This window comes from Liolophura sinensis, chromosome 3, assembly GCF_032854445.1.
Source record: "Liolophura sinensis isolate JHLJ2023 chromosome 3, CUHK_Ljap_v2, whole genome shotgun sequence".
NCBI lineage: Eukaryota > Metazoa > Mollusca > Polyplacophora > Chitonida > Chitonidae > Liolophura > Liolophura sinensis.
In genome coordinates this window covers 24,745,790-24,769,775 of record NC_088297.1, presented here as the reverse complement: position 1 = coordinate 24,769,775, position 23,986 = coordinate 24,745,790, and the positions used below count along the sequence as shown (strand labels likewise).

The 23,986-nt window shown below is 41.9% G+C and overlaps 1 long non-coding RNA gene across 1 annotated transcript; it reads left to right on the top strand.

Annotated features, from left to right (window-relative positions):
- Nucleotides 1-2,760: 2,760 nt before the first annotated feature.
- LOC135463714 (uncharacterized) lies at nt 2,761-23,962 on the top strand. Its single transcript, XR_010443581.1, has 3 exons — nt 2,761-2,885; nt 21,839-21,921; nt 23,826-23,962. It is a non-coding gene; the product is annotated as an uncharacterized LOC135463714 (long non-coding RNA).
- The last annotated feature ends 24 nt before the right edge of the window (nt 23,963-23,986 follow it).

Genomic DNA, 23,986 nt, shown 5'->3' with positions numbered 1-23,986 from the left:
ACCTGTCATTCATAAAACCAAGACGTGTTAAAATCGAGCTTCTGATGTACGAGTTATACGTCAGCACGAGAAGAACGCCTATCGTATATTCTCTAAAAACTGATCTATTAAATTTTCATAATACTGTGTTTCTCTAATTGATGGCAGAAATGATTATGTCATTGCTACAAACTATTATGTATTAAATGATAGATTTGTTGGGTTATTTCATCCGAATACTTTTGTCGGACCCATGGCCGATATGCGTGAATATATGATTCTACCTCACTAAAACACGTTCCGATAGCACAGTTGGTGGAGTGTCCGCTTCGGGCGAGTCGAGACCTAAAAAGAAGAAGTTGTAACTTCCTCCCTAGGCGTTCAGCATGAACGGAAGAGTTCACTCTAATTATTCCTTCGTCGTCATATGATTGAAAAATTAAGTACGATATTAAACCCAAAGCACTTACTCGCTCACTCACTAAAACACCACCTCACTAAAGATGACGCGTACCCCACCCAGTCACATCTAGATCACATTATCCGCCTGGGCAGGACGTCAAGCGAGTAAATACCGAGTTGTCAGTTTTAAATTTCAAATGACTTTGTCCAGAATGGATTTTCACAGAATACCAGTAGAACAGTCATCGATTTATTCAGATCGGTGTTTTACACCGTGCTCAAGAATATCTTACTTATACGACGGCGGCCCATTAGAACATTATGTGTTAAAATATTGCTTGAAATGGGTTTCTTGTAATGCATTTATTTCGATCATGAAATGCAACTTTTGAATCCGCCATTTTATGAGCGAAAATAGCCGTCGTGTTATATTCCTTTATAGGCCTATAGATTAGGCATCATGAGTCAAATGGCCAGATTAAAGACGTGAAATAACTTACACTGATTTTATCGACGGAGACAATGAATTGAGATTATTCAAGTATAGAGTGTTCCCTGTCAGAGCTGTGTAAAGTTTAAACATTGCTCTACGCCCGTTAAGCTCTACGGTCTAGTACTTCGAATGTTAGACAGACCCAAACGCTTGATGACACTTTATCAATAATTATCAGCCGTCTAGCGTGGGAGAAACTGGGGTAAGGTAGAAGCGAAGAAAGACGCAAATAACGTGAAAAAGGGGTCATGGCAACCGTCCCCATGGCAACATCTCGCACCAGAATCTCGTGTTTGATGATACGACGTCATTCGCCGTGTATGTCATCGTCCGTTGTGTTTTCGGGGACGAGAGGAAAACAGATTTCCTGTTGATATGTCTCCCATCCATTTTTTCATACAGGTGATCACTTACCTCATGAATGATGTTGCATTATAACATGATGCGTCATGCTTTACGAGCAAGGTTATGAAAAATTGGAAAGGAAAGTTTTGTGAAATGATATGTATAGACCATGAATTTTAAGTAGTTAAGCAACTTACCAGCCCAAATACTAAATACACAAATAGGTGATAGCAGGGTTTGAATGCGATTCGGAAATTAACAGATGGGTGTTTATATAGCTTCTTGTAAAAGTAATAATAAAGCCAACGGCTAGCGATAAGAAATGGTATATCCTTAATTATTATATCTTATGAAAGTTTCTTTTCCTCTCATTGGAGAAATTCGCGCTACCCAATGCAATGACGTCGACTGCGTGACAAATCCAATTTATTTTTGATGGCGTCTTGTGTCGTCCTGGTTTGCCAACAACCTACGAATGGCCGTTCGTTTCCGGTGATAAGTTAAACATTTTTGAGTACGGCGTAAAACACCAAGCAAATACGATCAAGAGCCTATTAATTAGTTAAAAGCTATATATGCATTGTACATTGCCGTGTTTTTATGCTATCTTAATTACATTTGTATGTATGTACAATACAGGATAATAAAACAGATATCAAAATATGTAAATTACTCATTTACTCGCGAGGGCTAATCCAAGTCCTTGAAGAACTAAAACTGAGTAAAGCCTGCTATTACTGAATGCCCATCTCCACTGAACATGGTTTGTTTAGGATTTCTATATACAACCGTTACGAGAGCTTCTATTCAATATTTTGTCAGTTCATTTTAAAGCTATCAAGGTCTTTTAGGAATTGGAAACAATTCGCCCGTCACAAATGAACATAAGTGAATGAATACATTATTTGGTTACGAAAAAGTGAAAAGTAATCAAATGTGCTGTGTGCGCAAACATAAGCGGAGCTACATCTAAGTGTAGTCAAAGGAGGGTGTAAAACATTCACAGAAGTACTAGAGAAGCACAAAGATACTCTTTCATCTTTTTCATCTGTAGTAATTTATAAGTAGGTTCCTTGTCTAAATAGATAGTAAAGATCCGGTCTGCGGCAGATGGCATATGTTTGTTTCTTACCCGTGCGAATGCAAACGATGGGCATGAAACTTTGCATGTATAGTTTTTAGAGCGAAAAAAAAAATAGCACAGAAATAAACGCTTACTTGATTACAGGTAATTGTGACATTTAATCAGCGCTGTTCAGGTGTATAGCCTACACGTACAGTGGCAATCTGCTGAGGCTGCCGAGTGTGACAACATTCTTTTGATGTGTACTCCCAGGTATATAGGCAACCTCTGATTCATACCTGTGAAGCAGAGCGCTGCAGTACCGTCAGCGAATCGATCGTGTTTGCCACGCCTGTACAGAGGAACCGGGTTTCTGTCCGCGCTAGAACATCGTACTGCAATCAACGGGTAATTTCCATCGCTTATTTCTCTTAGGCCGATTCCATACACAAGGCATTATACATTGTAATTTTGTGACACGGACCTGAGCAGATCACAGGGTGCTGCATATAGACTTGATTACCCAGGGCACAGGCAAACAGCACAAACAACTCAGACGCACCTGAGAGGTTTTTTACCTGGCCGATACAAGAAGGCTTTCAGGTAAGACAGAGAGTGTGTGTTTATGCTGTGTAAGATGGCCATGTTTATTGAATCCTGAGATCGCGTACATGTTTATATGTGTATGTGTGTATAACGTTAACGTTTTGTGTATCTTTACACGTTTTGTGTATCTTTACTCGTTTTCTGTACTGCTGTAATGCGGTCGTGTACACGTAGAACAATGGACGTTTCTAGACCATTATTCGTGTACACTGACAATATCTGTGTTCTTATACGATAGAATCGTAAGTACCGACGTAAAATTCCGTGCATACACGTAAATGAAAACTACTCATACCTTGTACCAACAGAATATGGGTAACGAAGTGTAATTCTGTACGCGTAGAATATATATAAACTGCATGTATAAAAGGAGAGACTTGTGGAGTGTTTCTGAATTTCGTGTACACGATTTAGCCTCTGCTTGGGGTTTCACGTCGTTCTTAACAAATTTTCAGTCATATGACGACGAAGGAATCCTTAGAGTGCATGTTATGTGCCTCCTTGTTGCAGAACGGATTTCCATCCCTCTTTTATATAGTGGTGCTTCACCGAGACGCCTTAACGGAGGCAAGTAAGCCGCCTGCCCCGGTCAACCAATTGTCGCACTATCCCTTTCATGCTGCATTATCCCCTTCATGCTTAACGCCAAGCGAGGAAGTTATGACTTCTTCTTCTCAGGTGTGGCTCGACACAGGACCGACCCTGGATCTACCGCTCCCGAATCGGTCGCTCTACCAACTGTGCTACTTTGGCCGGTCCCATGTTTAAGCTTGGGCAGTACTTAAGGCTACATTCATATCAAGTGCCCATTTTCTCTTGAAGCCACAGACAGAACTAGTCCTATATACACATGACGTGCTTCGCGCAAACCAGCATCCCTACTAATGCCGGTGCTGCCATAGAAAACCTACAAACCAGGTCCAATCTTCGATCACGCATCGCTCTTCAAGCTTGTCATTTACCACAAAGGTTTTCCAAAATGAACCGCGCGGTAGGTTCGTGTAGCGAGATGCTTCTATATGATCGGTCAATGACCAGCGGCTTTCTTACGCCCTCGTGTTGTTGTAGTAAAAGCGTTGAATTAGTCTTCACAGAGGCCAGCAAACTCCTAATGTGACACTCTAGCTACAATCTGGGGTTAAATATACGCTTGGCATGTTGTATGTTCAATGTGTTTATTAACCGAACTTCTGTGCTTCTCCAAAAGGAGTAAAACACGAAAGTCCCATCGACTGGCAATTATCACATTGTTAACTGTTGACTGAAGACCTGTACTTATACAGAACGTCATCAGTGAGTAAAACTGTAGACCAACACTTATACAGAACGTTATCAGTGAGTAAAACTGTAGACCAACACTTATACAGAACGTTATCAGTGAGTAAAACTGTAGACCAACACTTATACAGAACGTTATCAGTGATTAAAACTGTAGACCAACACTTATACAGAACGTTATCAGTGAGTAAAACTGTAGACCAACACTTATACAGAACGTTATCAGTGAATAAAACTGTAGACCAACACTTATACAGAACATAAACTGTAGACAAGAGACCAACACTTATACAGAACGTTATCAGTGAGTAAAACTGTAAAGAGACCCACACTTATACAGAACATAAACTGTAGACAAAAGACCAACACTTATACAGAACGTAAACTGTAGACGAGAGACCAACACTTTTACAGAACATAAACTGTAGACAAGAGACCAATACTTATACAGAACATAAACTGTAGACAAGAGACCAACACTTATACAGAACATAAACTGTAGACAAAAGACCAACACTTATACAGAACGTAAACTGTAGACGAGAGACCAACACTTATACAGAACGTAAACTGTAGACGAGAGACCAACACTTATTACAGAACATAAACTGTAGACGAGAGACCAACATTTATACAGAACATAAACTGTAGACAAGAGACCAATACTTATACAGAACATAAACTGTAGACAAGAGACCAACACTTATACAGAACATAAACTGTGGACAAAAGACCAACACTTATACAGAGCGTAAACTGTAGACGAGAGACCAACACTTATACAGAATATAAACTGTAGACGAGAGACCAACATTTATACAGAACATAAACTGTATACAAAAGACCAACACTTATACAGAACACAAACTGTAGACGAGAGACCAACGCTTATACAGAACATAAACTGTAGACGAGAGATCAACACTTATACAGAACATAAACTGTAGACAAGAGACCAACACTTATACAGAACATAAACTGTGGACAAAAGACCAACACTTATACAGAACGTAAACTGTAGACAAGAGACCAACACTTATGCAGATCATAAACTGTAGACAACAGACCTACACTTAAACAGAAGATAAATTGTAGGCAAGAGACAAACACTTAAACAGATTTTATTTTATTTATTATTTGATTAGAGTTTTGCTCCGTACTCAAGAATATTTCACTTCTACGACGGCGGCCAGCATTATGGTGGGAGGAAACCGGGCAGAGCCACGACCATTCGCTAAGAGACCTTCCCACTTAGCTTGACTTGAACTCATATTGACCACACTGGGCAGAGGCTTCAACGCTGCGCTAGCCCGCTAACCAACTGAACCACGGAGGCCCCCTTTTAAAAAGAATGTAAGCTGTAGACAACAGACCAACAGTTAAACAGATCGTAAACTATAAACAAGACCTACACTTATATGTAAACTGTGGGCAACAGAACGTATACGGTTAACAACAGAAAAACCCTGAACCGAAAAGTGTACGGTGGACAGAACAACGCCCGCTAAACAGAACGTAAACGGTGAATTTCTAATACGCACGTGAAGATTTCTGAGAGGAAAATGCCCTGCCATTCTTCACACAAGTGCTTTGCGACACTCACCACATGCGTTGTACATTGTATCTTTTAAGACTATCTTCGGGAGATACAATTGTGTAAAAACAGAGCAATATATAAACAGAACTTAAACCTCTGAGCAACAGCAAAACATTTAGCCACAGCGAAATTGGTGAATTTGTAACGCGCACTTGAAGATTTCTTATGCTTGCTTATGGGTTTCACGTATTATCACCTTTCCCTAGATAAAATTGTGTGCCATTATAAATTATCGTCAGTGTGGACCGTGTTTTGTAAATCACGTAGGTCTTCACGACAAAAGCATGTGACCTTAATGATTTGCTATGGTATACAGAGATGTATGTTGGAAATCGTGTCAAAAATGTGATTCTAGACTGCATAAAGTCTTAAGTACAGCCACCCTTTCCAGATAAAGCAGCACCATGACTTCAAATAAGATCACATTATGTAAACACTTGTCTAAACACTTAAACAGTGGATTAGTATTGAACACGTGCATTCGGAAACCTCTAAGGTTTACATCGCATGGAGTTATACAACAGCTTATGACAGGTTGTTTACTGAGAGAAATGAAGTTACGCTGAGAAAACACTGTGATAAGTTACGATATAATGAGTTGTAAATATTGTCGTCTGTATCCATAAACACGGCAGAAAGGACGACCTAGTTACATCGGCAGAGCAATCACCCCTGAACCCTAGTCTGTATGCCTCACTGGTAAAACTCAGACACAGATGCGCCGAGCAAAATGAGTCAAGCCCAAACTGGACTCCTTTATTATCACGTGGTAATATAGCCTAACTGGGTCGGACAACGTTCCACGTGACTAACTCGCTGCGATATATGTGTGATAAGATAGTTGTGTGGACGGGGTTTAGGGTCAAGGGTTTGTCTTGTCGAAAATTAATGAATGGTTGAAAAAATCAGCTATAACAGTGTTTGAGACGTTCACATGGGCTGCAAGCTAAAAGCTGGTGTCATTCCCGGGAACCTGCGAACAGTGGAGCTAAAATGCCTCCATAATGTGTCAAGACCCGTTTCGGGTTTACCTGCAGGCGTAAGCTAATCAAGCTGCCGTAAGAGATTAGCGCCTCATCAGATTTCACATGTTTTTAAAAAGCTTTAATATTATTCTGTGTTAAATGTGATGATAATACAGCACCAGTTACGTCCTGTAAATTGCATTTGTTACCTAATTCTGCGTGTAATTTTCGACTTTTAAGCATTTACATGAATAGTTAGAATGAAACCCTTAGTGACCTAAATTTACAAGAGGCCATGTTTCACCGGTTAGGTATGACCATTTGCCAGCTATCACACTCCCGTCGCTGCTCTGGTTTTATCCTCTTTGTTGTAGCCATGTTTCACCGGTTAGGTGTGACCATTTGCCAGCTATCACACTCCCGTCGCTGCTCTGGTTTTATCCTCTTTGTTGTAACCATGTTTCACCGGTTAGGTGTGACCATTTGCCAGCTATCACACTGTCGTCGCTGCTCTGGTTTTATCCTCTTTGCTGTGGCCATGTTTCACCGGTTAGGTGTGACCATTTGCCAGCTATCACACTGTCGTCGCTGCTCTGGTTTTATCCTCTTTGCTGTAGCCATGTTTCACCGGTTAGGTGTGACCATTTGCCAGCTATCACACTGTCGTCGCTGCTCTGGTTTTATCCTCTTTGTTGTAGCCATGTTTCACCGGTTAGGTGTGACCATTTGCCAGCTATCACACTCCCGTCGCTGCTCTGGTTTTATCCTCTTTGTTGTAGCCATGTTTCACCGGTTAGGTGTGACCATTTGCCAGCTATCACACTGTCGTCGCTGCTCTGGTTTTATCCTCTTTGCTGTAGCCATGTTTCACCGGTTAGGTGTGACCATTTGCCAGCTATCACACTCCCGTCGCTGCTCTGGTTTTATCCTCTTTGCTGTGGCCATGTTTCACCGGTTAGGTGTGACCATTTGCCAGCTATCACACTGTCGTCGCTGCTCTGGTTTTATCCTCTTTGCTGTAGCCATGTTTCACCGGTTAGGTGTGACCATTTGCCAGCTATCACACTGTCGTCGCTGCTCTGGTTTTATCCTCTTTGTTGTAGCCATGTTTCACCGGTTAGGTGTGACCATTTGCCAGCTATCACACTCCCGTCGCTGCTCTGGTTTTATCCTCTTTGTTGTAGCCATGTTTCACCGGTTAGGTGTGACCATTTGCCAGCTATCACACTGTCGTCGCTGCTCTGGTTTTATTCTCTTTGTTGTAGCCATGTTTCACCGGTTAGGTGTGACCATTTGCCAGCTATCACACTCCCGTCGCTGCTCTGGTTTTATCCTCTTTGTTGTAGCCATGTTTCACCGGTTAGGTGTGACCATTTGCCAGCTATCACACTGTCGTCGCTGCTCTGGTTTTATCCTCTTTGCTGTAGTCATGTTTCACCGGTTAGGTGTGACCATTTGCCAGCTATCACACTGTCGTCGCTGCTCTGGTTTTATCCTCTTTGCTGTAGCCATGTTTCACCGGTTAGGTGTGACCATTTGCCAGCTATCACACTGTCGTCGCTGCTCTGGTTTTATCCTCTTTGCTGTAGTCATGTTTCACCGGTTAGGTGTGACCATTTGCCAGCTATCACACTGTCGTCGCTGCTCTGGTTTTATCCTCTTTGCTGTAGTCATGTTTCACCGGTTATGTGTGACCATTTGCCACCTACCACACTGTCGTCGCTGCTCTGGTTTACTCTCTATTCTGTAGCCGTATTTTATTATGTTATACACCATCAGCTGAACTAGTATTTTACGTTTATCTAAAAGGGAAATATATATATTTTCACTATTTTAACGTCATAATGTTTTGTGTTTTGGTTTTGCACCTGTGTTAGGTCTGATGTAAACAGCAGATTTTTATAGTTTAAGTGGCCTAGAGCTTCGCTAAAACCGCTAACACTGCTTCAGACTGATACAAGAGCATTACTAATATGTCCACCGAGACTAAAATGTCCGGAGAAGGTCTGACCGGCGGATTGTCCTGGGTTTCCCTCAACCTTTGCCCGGTTTCCTTCCACCATAATGCCGGCCGATGTTGTGTAAGTGAAGTATTCTTAAGTGATCGGACATAAATCCTCGACATCTTCGTTTTTTATCTGTTTATACCAATCGGATACGATTTCCTTGGTGTACACTTCTGTTACTTACATTGATAACCAAATTTATATGATGTATGATTTGGATTATTATGTGTGAGGTATCAGTGTCAATACAGGATCCAACTGAACTGCGGCAGTTTTAAACCCAGTATATGTAATGGACAGTAAAAGTGAAAAGTAAAACATGAAGAGTACCAAGGAGTTATCAACTGATAATCTAGCAGAATCCAAACGTGACTCGTCCAGGTTACACATAAAAAATCACAAATCAATAAATCGATGAATTAACCTAGAAGGACAAGCGTCTAGAGCAATTATGAAAACGCCATTATTCCATTAATATTGATTCGTTGATTGACTACTGATTAACGAGATACTCAATTAAGAATTCTATTAAATACTGAAAGTCAATTACAGGAGACATGGAAATAATAGGGCACCGACGGGCTGATTTCTTTATTACGGCAGGGGCTCCATGTAGTTTATACCTCATATACATGCTTTAGGGATTTCAATAGCTTTACCTGGAATGTATACAGGTAGACTCTTGATTACAATACAGCACTGAGCAATTCTAGACCACTGACATCTAATAAATTGTAATTAAGATCACTGCATTCCCATTTTTTGGTTTCCTAATTCTGGCTAAGCCATTATGTTAAGGATCATTGTGTTATTACTTCTTAAGCAATTACATGAATTGTTAGAACAAAATCCTAAATTAGGTAAACTGACAAGAGGCCGAATTTCACAGGTTTGTGTGCCAGACATCACACTCTCGTCGCTGTTGTAATCGTTTGTATTATGTATCACAGTACCTCACCGGCTTCCTAAACACCCTAGTGTAACGGGGTTGACTATCGTGACGTAACTACCATCGAAACGTCTTGTGAATGAATGAATGAATGATTGATTATGACTTAACACCACATCCAGTCATATCGTGGCGAGAAACGTTGCGTAGCCTAATGTAACTACCATAGTAGCGCTCCGTACATGTATCTACCATAGTAACGTTGTGTAATGTAACTACCATCGCAACGTTATTTAATGTAACTACCATCGCAACGTTATGTGCATATAACTACCATCATAACGTTACGTGCCTGTAACTACCATCATAACGTTATGTAATGTAACTAACATAGTAACGCTATGTAATGTAACTACCATCGCAACGTTATGTGCATGTAACTACCATCATAACGTTACATGTCTGTAACTACCATGGTAACGTTATGTAATGTAACTAGCATAGTAACGTTATGTAATGTAACTACCATCCTAACGTTAGGTACATGTAACTACCATCGTAACTTTATATGCATGTAAGTACCAATGTAACTACGTACATGTATAGGAGTCATACTGGCAGTACTCATCTTACTAGTATTCTATGATAAATCTTACATAATTCAGGCTTTTACAATATCACTTGTAAAGATGTCGTAGACTGAATTAATTGAACTGTTACACTCCATGTAACATGTGTAATATTTGTTATTTGTGTAACATCACTATACTCAGGAATTTCTCACTTTTATGTTAGTTCTATGGGTGGAGGAAATCGTATTACAACTATGACGTATCCGATCAGATCAATATTAGACCCGCAGTTAGTGCTTGGTGTGTGGGTGGAGCGGGGATGGTGGGGTGGGGGGTGGGGGGGTGGTGGAAGTAAGTATGGTATGTACATATGGTAACAGCCCGAACAAATATCTACATATGAGGGTTGGAAAATTATTTAAACATCACAAGCATGGAGCTAATCAGCATCATCCCCTGGAACACGACACGAATCTGATGATACGATCAGTTTCAGTATTGCCATTGGCCTTAAAGCTACGCCCTGGTAGGTATAGCTTACACCAGCAAATCTGGTGTATTGACACCACAGAGTAAGCTATTCTTTCATTATGCATATCACCGCTTATTACAGGAATAACGGTATATCATGGTTTTGTGTATGCAAACCAACTGTGTTTATACGTTCAGGGGATAATCCACAACCCCCTTATTCCGCTTTTTTGCATTTGTGCCTCGGGCGTTTAATGAAACAAATATTATTTCTGCTAATTTTTCCGATCATTTGTAATTTTTTTTGTAATTGCTCGCCAACATCTAGAGGTTAAATAGATGTGGGCGAGCAAAAAAACGAAACACAAAAAAACAAAACAAAAAAAAACAACAACAACACAACAACAACATGTAACTCTGACCATTTAAAAATGAAGGTCAAGTAAAACTAATAAAGTTAACCGAATACATTAATACTCTTTATAGCAATGTATACACCGGTGACCTACTTTTTTGTCTTATCGTTAAAAAAAGAAAACAATTAAAAAAAAGGCAGACCTAGGTCAGTATTTGCCAAAGTGGTGTTGAGTGTTACAAAGCACAGAGGAGTCGCCCTTTAAACTAATATATGTATGTATGTACAGAGCACAGCTGGTGGATAGGAAGCTCATGTATGAATAATCATGGGGAGCTGCTGATATAGGTCAATGCCAGTTCACCTTTTTGCGTACGAATAGCAAAGCGGGCCCTGGTCGAGTGGTTAAGGGGCAATCATCAAATCACAAGAATGTTAAGTTTTCGAATTTTAGGGCAAAGTGATCTGTAGTTTTTCAGTGTTCCGCGGTGTCATTAAGGCAGCAAGTAGTCGACAGGTGTGTATTTTGTGGGCTTATGTGAACTCCACGGGAGATCGCTTGATTTCCAGCCCCAGGAGTCACAGGTGAGAGAGTTCACCAGTAACTCGCCAGTGGTTTATTACAAGTACTTTTAATAAAATTGATCACTATCGTATAAGTGAAAAAGTGAAAAAGTCTTGGCGGGTTTGGGGTTAAGCAACAATCAAACAAATAAATAAAATTTTGCGTTTTTCTGAAATTTGCACTTTTACACCTGTAAACCCATGAAACAGACAAGCATCGCTCATGCGAAAGTGCCAAATATATGTATATTGTATTGTGGTGCTGAGCGTGTTAGCGCGGTGCAATACATGACCCAGGAGCTTCTCACCAACGCGATCGCTGTGAGTTCAAGTCGAGTTCATGTTGGCTTCCTCTGTGGCCGTACGTGGGAATGTTTGCAGCAACCTGCGGATGGTTATTGGCTTCTCCCGGGCTCTGCCCGGTTTCCTCTCGCCATAGTGCTGGCCACAGTCGTAGAAGTGAAAAATTCTTAAGTACGTCACAAAACGCTAAATAAATAAAAAACCGTGAGTTTGCACCTATAGGAAAATAAGATTTTTCACCGTTGTATAAAAAATAATATGTATATTTCCCCATATCCCGTGAGAGTAAAGGATAACACAATCCTGCAGTCTAGATTCCATTGCAGAAATTACTTTTAAAGTTTTCTTTAAAGTGTTATCCAGTCATTAGGGCAGACCGAGACTGGCTTTACACCTGAAAGACACAAGTAAATAAACCGTGTACGTGATACGTTGTGGAGTCCGTTTAACAAAGAATGTATAACGTTACGCGGACGTATAATTACCGTTACGTTACGACGTAATACTTAACTATTCCTAACCTCCGTACTTAAACAAAACGTCGCAAATCTATTCTCTCTTTTTGTTTTTCTTTCTTCTTTGTTTTATACTGTATGTCAGCACACCTGAGCCCCTGGGTAAACAAAGAGTGGATAATTTAAACGTCAAGTCTTAACATAATTCCACCTGCATTTACCCTGGGAATGCATGTAACCTGAGCACTAGTTATGGGCTTTGATGTGAGGAGGGAACAATGGATGTCAAATCCAACAATGTATAGGGCATAAGCCGTGTGCCAGACACAAACAATTTGTTTGTATTCGTTTCAAAGCCACATTCAAGAATTATTAATTTGAAAGACCATATGGATCAAAAGGTGTACTCTGAGTGGCATAGAAGGTTTTTCAGCTTTTTAATGGCAGTGGAGGAACTTAGCTGTAGGTTAAATTTAAACAAGATATACAAACATCAAGTCTAATATTTAATGCCCTGGTCTCTGAAGCGTTTTTGTATATCGCAAAAGCCTGTAGGCAAGTACGACGTAAAAGTTGTGATACTTATACAAAATGCCTAGCCCCAGGGGAAGGGGGAAAGCCTTAGAGCAGCAGTTAAGTGTTTGGTGTGGCTATAACAAGTAGGTTTACCTAGACGTTATGCTTGGTTTGTGTTGTGCCTGATTTGTGAATGTTCAGGTCGTGATAAAGTAGCTCCTCAACAACCACCCAAGCACTCACTCACTCACTCACTCACTCAGCAACAAAATAGTTCTTCTCTTCCCTTATTTATTGTAACGTGTGTTTTATGAGATTCATGAGACAAACAATTATTCCGATCGAAAGAAAAATGTTGACAACTTGCAAAACGCCTCGTATTAAGGTTATTTTTTTAGCGAAGAGCTCAATGGTTAGAGCCTTATTGCTGTTGTTGTTTTTGTTGTTTGGGACGGTGTACTTTATCTTCGTGGGCTGCATATCATTTTGTGACTTGCATGCGTTGCCGCCGTATGAAGTTAAGCAATATCATGCATGTCATGGGGGTAAGAAATGCTGTAGAAATTCGCTGTTTCATATGCTAGAAATGCTGAACGTGGCTTTGCTGATGTTTGCATGTTCCCTATCATCGGTAAACACACATTTCAGATCATGGCAGAAAAACGTCTGTACAGTCACCTCTATCTTACTTAATTACCTTGCTTTTTTATAAGACGGAGTGGGTGTTGAGTCAAGTCTATATTCAGTTTTCGCGGTGATATCAGACAGAACGTGCGTCAAACCGGTTAGGAAACCTCTGGAACTGAACGCAGATAATAAAGTAATGCTTGATCTAGAAAACCGTTAAAAAAATCCCGAATAAAAATCTTCTCGGTTTCAACGTCCGCCATTTTGGATATTGGCGATGTAGTTATCTCGTGGAACGGAAGTAGGTCATCACGCTACATGTCTCTTTTTTTGACCGGTAGAAATAATACCTGGGCTAAAACAAATCCAGTTGAGGCCTAAGGTGCATGTAAAGCCAACCAGTTCATGGACTCATTTACAAATGAAAACGATAACAAAGACGACGACACATCTAACGTCTAGATTCCAGGCGTACATGTGAAGTCATATTTTGTAGCATAGCAAAACCTGCGGACTCATTTTCCGCCATTCTGCAGCTATAGGAAGGCACACAACCATCGCGAAAAGTTGATTTATTTATTTATTTCATTGTCGTTTTATGCCATACTCAAGACGTTTTCACCTATACGATGTTAGTTTTATGGTGAGCTTGAGGAAACGGGAATGCCCTTCAAAAACCATTGACCTAACGAACATTCCCAAGTATGAAGTACAGATATGTACACCATTTTTGATGGAAGACTTGGCCCCGGAATAACGAAGCAATCTTAAACTTAAGTCAAACTTTCAAATGACTTTGAAATTCGTGTAATAATAAATAATTTTTCTGATGTAAGAAGGTCAAAACATTGCTTGGCAACGTAAATTCAGGGTAAGTTTTTGTACAACAAATTTCAGTTAAAATAAAAGAAAGGACCCTGCCGAATTTAATGATTAAAGTCATTAAAAGTCCAAAGTCGCCTCGTGGGGTCAGTGGTGTTCAGCGAACCCAAGGTTGCCCAAATGGCGACGTGAGCGTCAGCGGTCACTTTATGTTCCCAGCGAACCCAAGGTTGCCCAAATGGCGACGTGAGCGTCAGCGACCACTTTATGTTCCCAGGATGCCTCGAGCACCTTTAATGACTGGTTTATAGACGAAAATAAAAAAGATCATTTTTCTGTTTGTGTTAAGAACCTCCACAGCTCCGGCTTAGCAGGTGTACGCCATACCGTCCTTCTGGTACAGACACAAAAACACCAGGATGTCACACCTGAGGTGATGTAAATTCCTTCCCTACATGTCCCTTTCCGGCCGTCACCCCTGAAGTGATCTTTATTCCATGCTTATATGTCCCTTTCCGGCCGTCACACCTGAAGTCATCTAAATTCCTTACCTACATGTCCCTTTCCGGAGGTTACACCTGAAGTAATCTAATGTCCTTCCTAACTTGCACAAATAATAATAATAACTTAATTACTCAAAAACAACAACAACAAAAAAACAACAACAACAACAACAAAAAAAAAACAACAAAAAAAAAACAAAGAAAAAAACCATCAACAACAAAAACTTCCTGTTTCTGATTGCGAAATATATATCGCGTAATCGGATTGTAATATATCTCCCTATCTAATCATTCTGGTATTTAATTTGTACAGGGGCCGATTCCGCAAAGCTCTTTCTGTCTTAAGTCTAAATTTAAAAACTCTGTATGATTCTTAGTTTTGGGACCTCGCTGTCAGTTCAAGTCCCTCCCTCCCTGGCTCCCTCCCCGGCCATACGTGAGAAGGTCTGCAGCAACCTGCGGATGGTGCTAGGTTTTTCCCGTGCCTTGCCCGGTTTCCTCCCACCATTTTGCTTGCCGCCGTCGTATAAGTGAAATATTCTTGAGTACGGCGCAAAACACCAATCAAATAAATAAATAAATAAATTCTTAGTTTACGTCACTGGAAGTTTTTCAAATTTTGACTTAAACCAGAAATGTTTTTTTTTGAATCGGTGCCCGATCCACCTGCATTGTTTTCTTATTCATTTATTTATTTGATTGGTATTTTATGCCGTAGTCAAGGATATTTCACGTATACGACGGCAACCTGTGTTATGGTGAGGGGAAACCGGGCATAGTCCGAGGGGAAACTCCCGACCATGCGCAGGTTGCTGAAGACTGTACGAAGTACGACTGGAGAAGAAGCCAGCATGAACCGGACTTGAACTTGCACCGACTGTATTGATGAGAGGCTCCTGGCTAGTGTAATAGATTAGCACGCAATTGCTAACCACTAGCCCTTGTGATGTGTAGGTCTATATTTAACACTTTGGAGGTCAACAAGAGAAAATTTAATTAAAATTCTTAGCACAGGCTACTTTTTATGTTTATTTGGAAGGGGAACAATATCACTGAGATGCGAAAAAAGAACTCACCAATATATAGGTCATTGACCTCTCTGTGTTTCCTTTTATTTATTTATCCTCTACAATTCAGATCTAGACTAAGGTTACTTTTGTGTGCACTTTGTGCAGAATCCATGTGAATCCAGGGGGTGGGCGTCGACGAGAGCATCCGTGGTTAGGAGGGCGTTAACCTGTGCAGTTCGCCCCTCTCTCAGGTTAAGTTTTGATATGGTTCGGGAACCTATCCGTTTCGTTTTTCATTTTTGGGGAGTGGGAAGAGAGATTTGTTTGGGAGAAGGGAGAATGTATATTTTTTTGTAAATATTCACCCGAGGCATATCATCACTCCTGGAGTGTAGATTTTATCTGTTATTTATTATTATTATGGCGGGCTGCAAAGCAGTCGAATACCTGTCATAGATGACAGAGAGTCACAGCTTTTTCGCGCGAGACTTGGGGTCATCAGAGCGAGACGTGTAGAGGGCGTGTCGATACAGATAATGACTCGTCCGCTCCCACATTCTCTGAGCACTGCGCTACGTGCTCTGAAAAGTCAGGAGAAATAACACACAGTGACGTGTGACCCAAATACCGGAAGTCACAATCGGAGGGAAACAAAGAAACGATTTTGTATTTCAGTACAAAATAATAAAAAGCATTATAAACGCCCCATTTTACCCAAATCTTCACATGCGCGGAGACCCAAAATCCTGGTCAAACCATTCTAATGACTGGTTCGTTATTTGTGTATGAGTACACAGTGGCTGGGAGGGGCACCAGATTAAAATACACCACAACACTGTCAGGATATGACCCCAAACTGTGCTGAAAGCGACATTAATCTGTAACAAAAACTAACAAAAATTGAAAACCTCAGGCCTTTATATGCGTGTGTTATCATTCATGTACTTCATTCGCGCAAATGTCGTTGAGCATTGTCGTCATATTTGAGAAAACGTTACAGCGGTCAGGTTTACAGTTGAGAATTCCAGACAGAGTGTGAAGAAAAACAACACATCTCGCTAGGTAGGCCTGTACCTGACTATTTGTTTTTTAATTTGATTGGTGTTTTAGGCCGTATTCAAGAATATTTCACTTAAAAGCCGGCAGCCAGCATTATGGTGGGAGGAAACCGAGCAAAGCCGAAGGAAATCCACGACCCTCCGTGTGGCCGGAGAAGAACTCACAGCGACTGCATTGTTGTGGGCCATTGCGCCGCGCTGGTACACTGAACCCTGCGACCGCATTGGTGTGGGCTATTGTGCCGCGCCGGTATATTGAACCCCGCACATTGGTGTGGTCCATTGCGCCGCGCTGGTACACTGAACCCTGCGACCGCATTGGTGTTGGCCATAGCGCCGCGCTGGTACACTGAACCCCGCAACTGTATTGCTGTGGGCCATTGCGCCGCGCTAGTACCCTGACCCCTGCGACCGCATTGGTGTAAGCCATTACGCCGAACTGGTACACTGAACCCCGCGACCGCATTGGTGTGGGCCATTTTGCGCCGCGCTAGTACACTGAACTCCGCGACCGCATTGGTGTGGGCCAGTGCTCCGCGGCGGTACATTGAACCCCGCACATTGATGTTGGCCATTGCGCCGCGCTGGTACATTGACCCGTGCGACCGCATTGATGTGGGCCATAGCCACGCGCTCGTACACTGACCCCTGCGACCGCATTGGTGCGGGCCATTGCCCCGCGCTGGTACACTGAGCCCCGCGACCACATTAGTGTGGGCCATTGCGCCGCGCCGGTACATTGAACCCCGCACATTGGTGTTGGCCATAGAGCCGCGCCGGTATATTGAACCCCGCACATTGGTGTGGTCCATTGCGCCGCGCTGGTACACTGAACCCTGCGACCGCATTGGTGTTGGCCATAGCGCCGCGCTGGTACACTGAACCCCGCAACTGTATTGCTGTGGGCCATTGCGCCGCGCTAGTACCCTGACCCCTGCGACCGCATTGGTGTAAGCCATTACGCCGAACTGGTACACTGAACCCCGCGACCGCATTGGTGTGGACCATTTTGCGCCGCGCTAGTACACTGAACTCCGCGACCGCATTGGTGTGGGCCAGTGCGCCGCGGCGGTACATTGAACCCCGCACATTGGTGTTGGCCATTGCGCCGCGCTGGTACATTGACCCGTGCGACCGCATTGATGTGGGCCATAGCCACGCGCTCGTACACTGACCCCTGCGACCGCATTGGTGTGGGCCATTGCCCCGCGCTGGTACACTGACCCCCGCGACCGCCATTGGTGTGGGCCATTGTCCCGCGCTGGTACTCTGAGCCCCGCGACCACATTAGTGTGGGCCATTGCGCCGCGCCGGTACATTGAACCCCGCACATTGGTGTTGGCCATAGAGCCGGGCCGGTACACTGAACCCCGCGACCGCATTGGCGTGGGCCATTGCCCCGCACCGGTACACTGACCCGCTCCCTTATCCTAATTTTCAGTGTTCTAAGGCATATTAATATAAAAATATTAAAGTAAAAAGTCCCTGGAATAAGTCACAGTACTAGATCAGTAAACTGTTTTGAATTAAGGATTAAGTCCATCTTAACACTGCGATAGTTTCTTGATCACTGTAGTAAGCCTACTGTACACCGCAGGGTGCCTTCCTTGGCAATTTAAGTAGAATTTAAAAGATATATTTTCATGGGTTCCGTGGAGGTAAATTTCGGCAATTCACGACATAACCCGATGAGGCATATTTCTGACATCTCATATTTTAGTTATTAATAATTAAGTTTAGATCAAATATAGTTTTAACCGGTGGCAAATTAACTTCCTGAAACTTTACCATGTTATTTTGTTTTTCTGTTGGCTGTTTTTTTTTTTCATATTTAACCCCGACTGCAATAAAACTATAAACTTACCCATCTGAACATTTCGGTGAAGAGCTCCAGGGGACAAAAAAAATTAATGTTAAAGTTATTAACTTGAGGGTAAGCGTATTTCGTCTAATTAAATGGGGGGGGGGGGGGGGTGGGGGTGGGCTCCGTGGCTGAGTTGGTTAGCGCGCTAGCGCAGCGTGTTTGACCCAGGAGCCTCTTAAAAAGGCGGTCGCTGTCAGTTCGAGTCCAGCTCATGCTTGCCTCCCTCTCCAGCCTTACGTTGGAAGATCTGACAGCAACCTGCGGATGGTCGTGGGTTTCCACCGGGTTGTGCCAAGTTTCCTCCCACCACCGTATAAGCGAAATATTCTTTAGTACGGCGTAAAACACCAATCAAATAAATAAACAAATCTAATTAAATGACATTTTATAATTAGCAATTGCTTATTTATAACGGCGTCAGACTGTGTGTGTCAGCATGGAAATTATGTTTATTAAATACCCAATAATAATATGTGTACAGTCAAATGATATTAAAGGGTACGGGGGAGGGGTCCGTGGCTCAGTTGGTTAGCGCGCTAGGGCAGCGTAATGACCTAGGAGCCCCTTACCAATGCGGTCGCTGTGACTTCGAATCCAACTCATGCTGGCTGCCTCTCTTGCCTTACGTGGGAAGGTCAGCCAGTAACCTGCGAATGGTTGTGGGTTTTCTCCGGGCTCTGCCCGGTTTCCGCCCACTACAATGCTGGCCGCCGTCGTATAAGTGAAATATTCTTGAGTACGGCGTAAAACACGTCAAATAAATAAATAAATAAATGTTAAAGGACACGTGAAACATTTGGTTGTGATTTCTTAATATGGAGTTATGTGGCATAATATATAAAAGCACCGAAAAGCTTCTCAGTTTTCTTCTTGGGCGTAAATATATCTTATCCCAACGGTCAGTTCGAACATTACATAGCCTGCTTTAGTTCACACGTGTAATTAACTTAGGAGGGAGAGTCCGAACTGAGGATGCGAGTTTCAATTATGTTCATCGATGACGTCATTTCCGTTTAAGTCTGGTATTCTATTTAAGAGGGAGGAGAAAGTTTCTCACATGTTTTGCCTGGTTCACTAATTTCAGAAGCAGGAATTCTGTATAACACAATCCAGAACCGATGGTTTTCCGATGGAGTCCGTGTTACATGATCACAAAGCTCATGTTCGAATCCAGCTCTCGCTATAGCGTGTATCCGGATTTTACATTATTATGTAGAACAGTATTGTATAGCTAAATAATACAATACTCACTTGGAATTCAAACCGGCTGAAGTAAGGAAATTCTTTGGATGAGGCAAACAAACATACAGACTTCTCAGTTGTGCCACGACTGTTGCATGTACCAACCGCATTTTGATCTGGAGTCAAAAGTAACAAAAGTTAGCAATTAGCTTTCCGTTAGCATCACGGGCGAACTGCATATTTGCGTTTGCCTGGGAGATTGCGGAGTGATGGGTTTATTTGACTGCTTTATTTCTGTCTATCTGCTGTGAGTCTGCGTGTATGTCCGTATGCTTGTCTCTCTGCATGCCTGTATGCTTGTCTGTATGCCTGTCTGTCTGTCCGTGTGCTTGTCTGTCTGTCTGTAAGCTTGTATGTCTGTATGCCTATATGCCTCTATACCTGTCTGTCTCTCTGTATGCCTCTCTGTCTGCATGTCTGTCTGTATACTTGTCTGTCTGTATGCCTGTCTCTCTGTAAGTGTGCTTGTCTGTCTGTCTGTCTCTAAGCTTGTATGCCTGTATGTCTGTATGCCTGTATGCCTGTATGCCTGTCTGTCTCTCCGTATGCCGCTCTGCCTGCATGTCTGTCTGCCTGCATGCCTATCTGTCTGCATGCCTGTTTGTTTGTTTGTCTCCGATTTTGTCAACGACTTCAGATGAAAGGTTATGAAGGGATTTTGTTGAAATTTTTTGAAAGTAAGTTATTGAAGGAGCAATCACTTAAATTTTGTTGGTGATTCGGATCTGAATGTGGATTCACTAACAGACTGGGCAGATATTCAGATATTGTAGTGTGGGAATTTGTAGATTTGACGGAGGACTACGCCCCCAGAGTACAAGTACTTTTTAGTCTTGGTTTATGTGGAAATGCTGGATCTTTCTAATTAAATACGTGTCTGATTTCTGGTAGGACACAAATCGTATTTATTTCTTTGGTGTTCATGGAACATTACCGATTAACGTTAAAATCCTACGACGCCGGTTAGCTGTACAAGAGGAGCTGCATTCGCACCTAATCATACGACTCCGGTTAGCTGTACAAGAGGAGCTGCATTCGCACCTAATCATACGACGCCGGTTAACTGTACAAGAAGAGCTGCATTCGCACCTAATCATACGACGTCGGTTAGCTGTACAAGAGGAGCTGCATTCGCACCTAATCATACGACGCCGGTTAGCTGTACAAGAGGAGCTGCATTCGCACCTAATCATACGACGTCGGTTAGCTGTACAAGAGGAGCTGCATTCGCACCTAATCATACGACGCCGGTTAGCTGTACAAGAGGAGCTGCATTCGCACCTAATCATACGACGCCGGTTAGCTGTACAAGAAGAGCTGCATCCGAACGTAATCCTACAGCGACAGGTCTTCAGACAGCGTCTGTAGCACTGCATATGTCAAAAGCTGGTACATTTAAACGAATTAAAGGAAAAGGCCTCTAAAAATCGAAGTATTTATCACTAAATAAACTACTTCAAACTATGCACAAATATACTTTCATTTAATTTTTTTGATCTTTGTGAAAAGAGTTAAGGGTGTTTAAACATTTGAATTCTAAGTTGGGCTTTATGGACCGTGTTGTCAAGCTTTAAGAATTTTGATGTCACAGAAAGTCTTTCCAGCTCAATTCACGACATCAGGAAAGAAAGGTGATGTGACGTCAGAGTTCCTAGATACCGTCAGTATGGTGAAATATTTGAATGCTTTTCAGCAGTCTTAAAAAAATCTGAAAAAAATGAAAGTATTTTTACGCATAGTTTTTAGTTGTCTGTACGATGATCCTTACTTCATACTTTAGATTTCTTTTACTTTAATCTTGATTGCTTGTTTTAGAGGTTAATGACATCATGTTCTATTTTTTCATCTTTTAGGACAAGTCTGATACATCACCATGGGGAACTCTCTGATGACGTTCTTCAAGTACTTGTTTGTCTTTCTCAACATACTCTTAATTGTAAGTATACTCCTGGTCCCGGGATCACAAGCAATCTTTTTTCTTACGTAACATGGGCACAATATTGCATGACAGCATAAATTCTGGATAAGTTCTTGCTCAACAAATTTCAGCTAACAGAAAAGAAGATACCAAGTTTAATGATTGAAATTTTGACCTAAGTCTAAGATTACTTTGTGCTCCCGGAACCAGTTCCCTTATTTCACTGTCATATTTACCATACATTCGTACTTTCTTCGTCACCACGGTGTAACTGCGATAGTGTTCATCAAGCGTAAAGCTATGCACTATCATTCATGCGTGTATTCATACCTTCATTCATTACTTTCATTGGTTCCTTCATTCCTTCCTTTATTTATTCATTCATTCATTCCAGTTCAAAGTTAATATTCTACATTAGTCATCGTTTTTATTATTTCTTTAAGAGTAACTTCTAATTTCACAAGGGGAAATGATCACAAGCAATACACTCGAGGCACCGAGTCTGTTTGGATGTTTCGAAATTAAAGTTTCTTAGAATTATCTCACAGCACCTTCTCCTTCATCATTCAGATTTTAGCACACAGTTCCCTTTCTAATAAGGTGTTTTCATCGTTAAAGCATACATCTGGAAGATAGACTTTTATAATCTGCCTAGTGTTTTCGTAACTGTTGATGACAAACATTGACGTGCAGTAAACGGTAATGCTCTCCATGGAGTTTGGAATATCTACTAAAAGGTAGCCCCGGATGAATCTTCTGAGAAGTCGTGTAATTCACTGCTGTTCACTGAATGGTTTTTGTACCGAGACATGCCTTCTCCCTGGAGCTCAAAGCCTATGCTGCAAGCAACCTGCGGATGGTCGTGGGTATCCCCCTGACTCTGACAGGTTTCCTCCCACCATAATGCTGGCCGCCGTCGTATAAGTGAAGTATTCTTGAGTACGGCGTAAAACACCGATCAAATAAATAAATAAATCAAAGCCTATGGGATATTCACTAACCAAGGTTTCCAGCATCACGAGAATAAAAGTCAACATATGAAATGCTTTATCCCCAAGACTGGTTGTCTCCAAGCTCTTAGGCATATGCTTAGCTCTTTACTACCAGGTGTTTCACCCTTGATGTTCAATAATAGTCGAGAACTAATTTGTTTCGACCTTAGAAAAGTATATAGCCTGACGTAACATATATGGCTAGTTTCTTCTTGTTTGCGTTCACCGTGAAAACACCGCATTAGCGCTTTAGGGCTGAGGCGATACAAATTAAAGATAGCAATGCCTAATCACAGTAAGTTAAGTGCTCTGTATTTGCTGAGTACGGGTGGACAGCTTGGAAAATATCACTTGAAAAGCATAACATCTGAAAACGTTGAGCTCTGAAAACGTCAGATTTGCTCTCTGCTCTTAATAAAATAGAAATTGCTTTTCGTAAATGTAAGATGGAACAGTTTATGAGCTCAATGAGAGCTCAGTGAGAAGTCTTAGAGCTCAATGAGAAGCACTACACTGTGCTGTCCGAAATGTTAGAAGATTAAGAGTAATCTAGACCCGGTGACAGATATCTGTACACCAGTCATCAATCGTAATGGACGTTTTCAGATCAATGATCGCAAATCCAATTTCCAGATCAACGTTCAACACACAGCACCATGGAACTACTAGACTGTATACAGGTATGGTAAAGAATCAGGTCGGATTCTAGTGAGGAGAAGCCATCAACATTTCTGGATGACGTAAGAGGCGTAAAATTTCTGGATGACGTAAGGGGCGTAAATCTAACAATTGTTTAAATTGTGTACCATACTAGTTCACGAGTCTCCGTTAACCGCAGACATTGTATCTCAGCAGTGCTCTGACGGCATATGTTCTTATATCCAACTAAACGTTTTTTTATCATCTTTTTTTTTGTTTTTCCTTGTTCAGTTGGCGGGTGTAGCATCTCTGGCTGGAGGGATATACCTAGCAGCGGCTCCCCAGCACTATTTAAGACTTACAGAGCTAGGTGCGATAGGACTGGGTCAGGTGGGACTTGTCAGAACATGCGGTTATCTCCTCATTGCGGCAGGGGGCACTGCCATACTCAT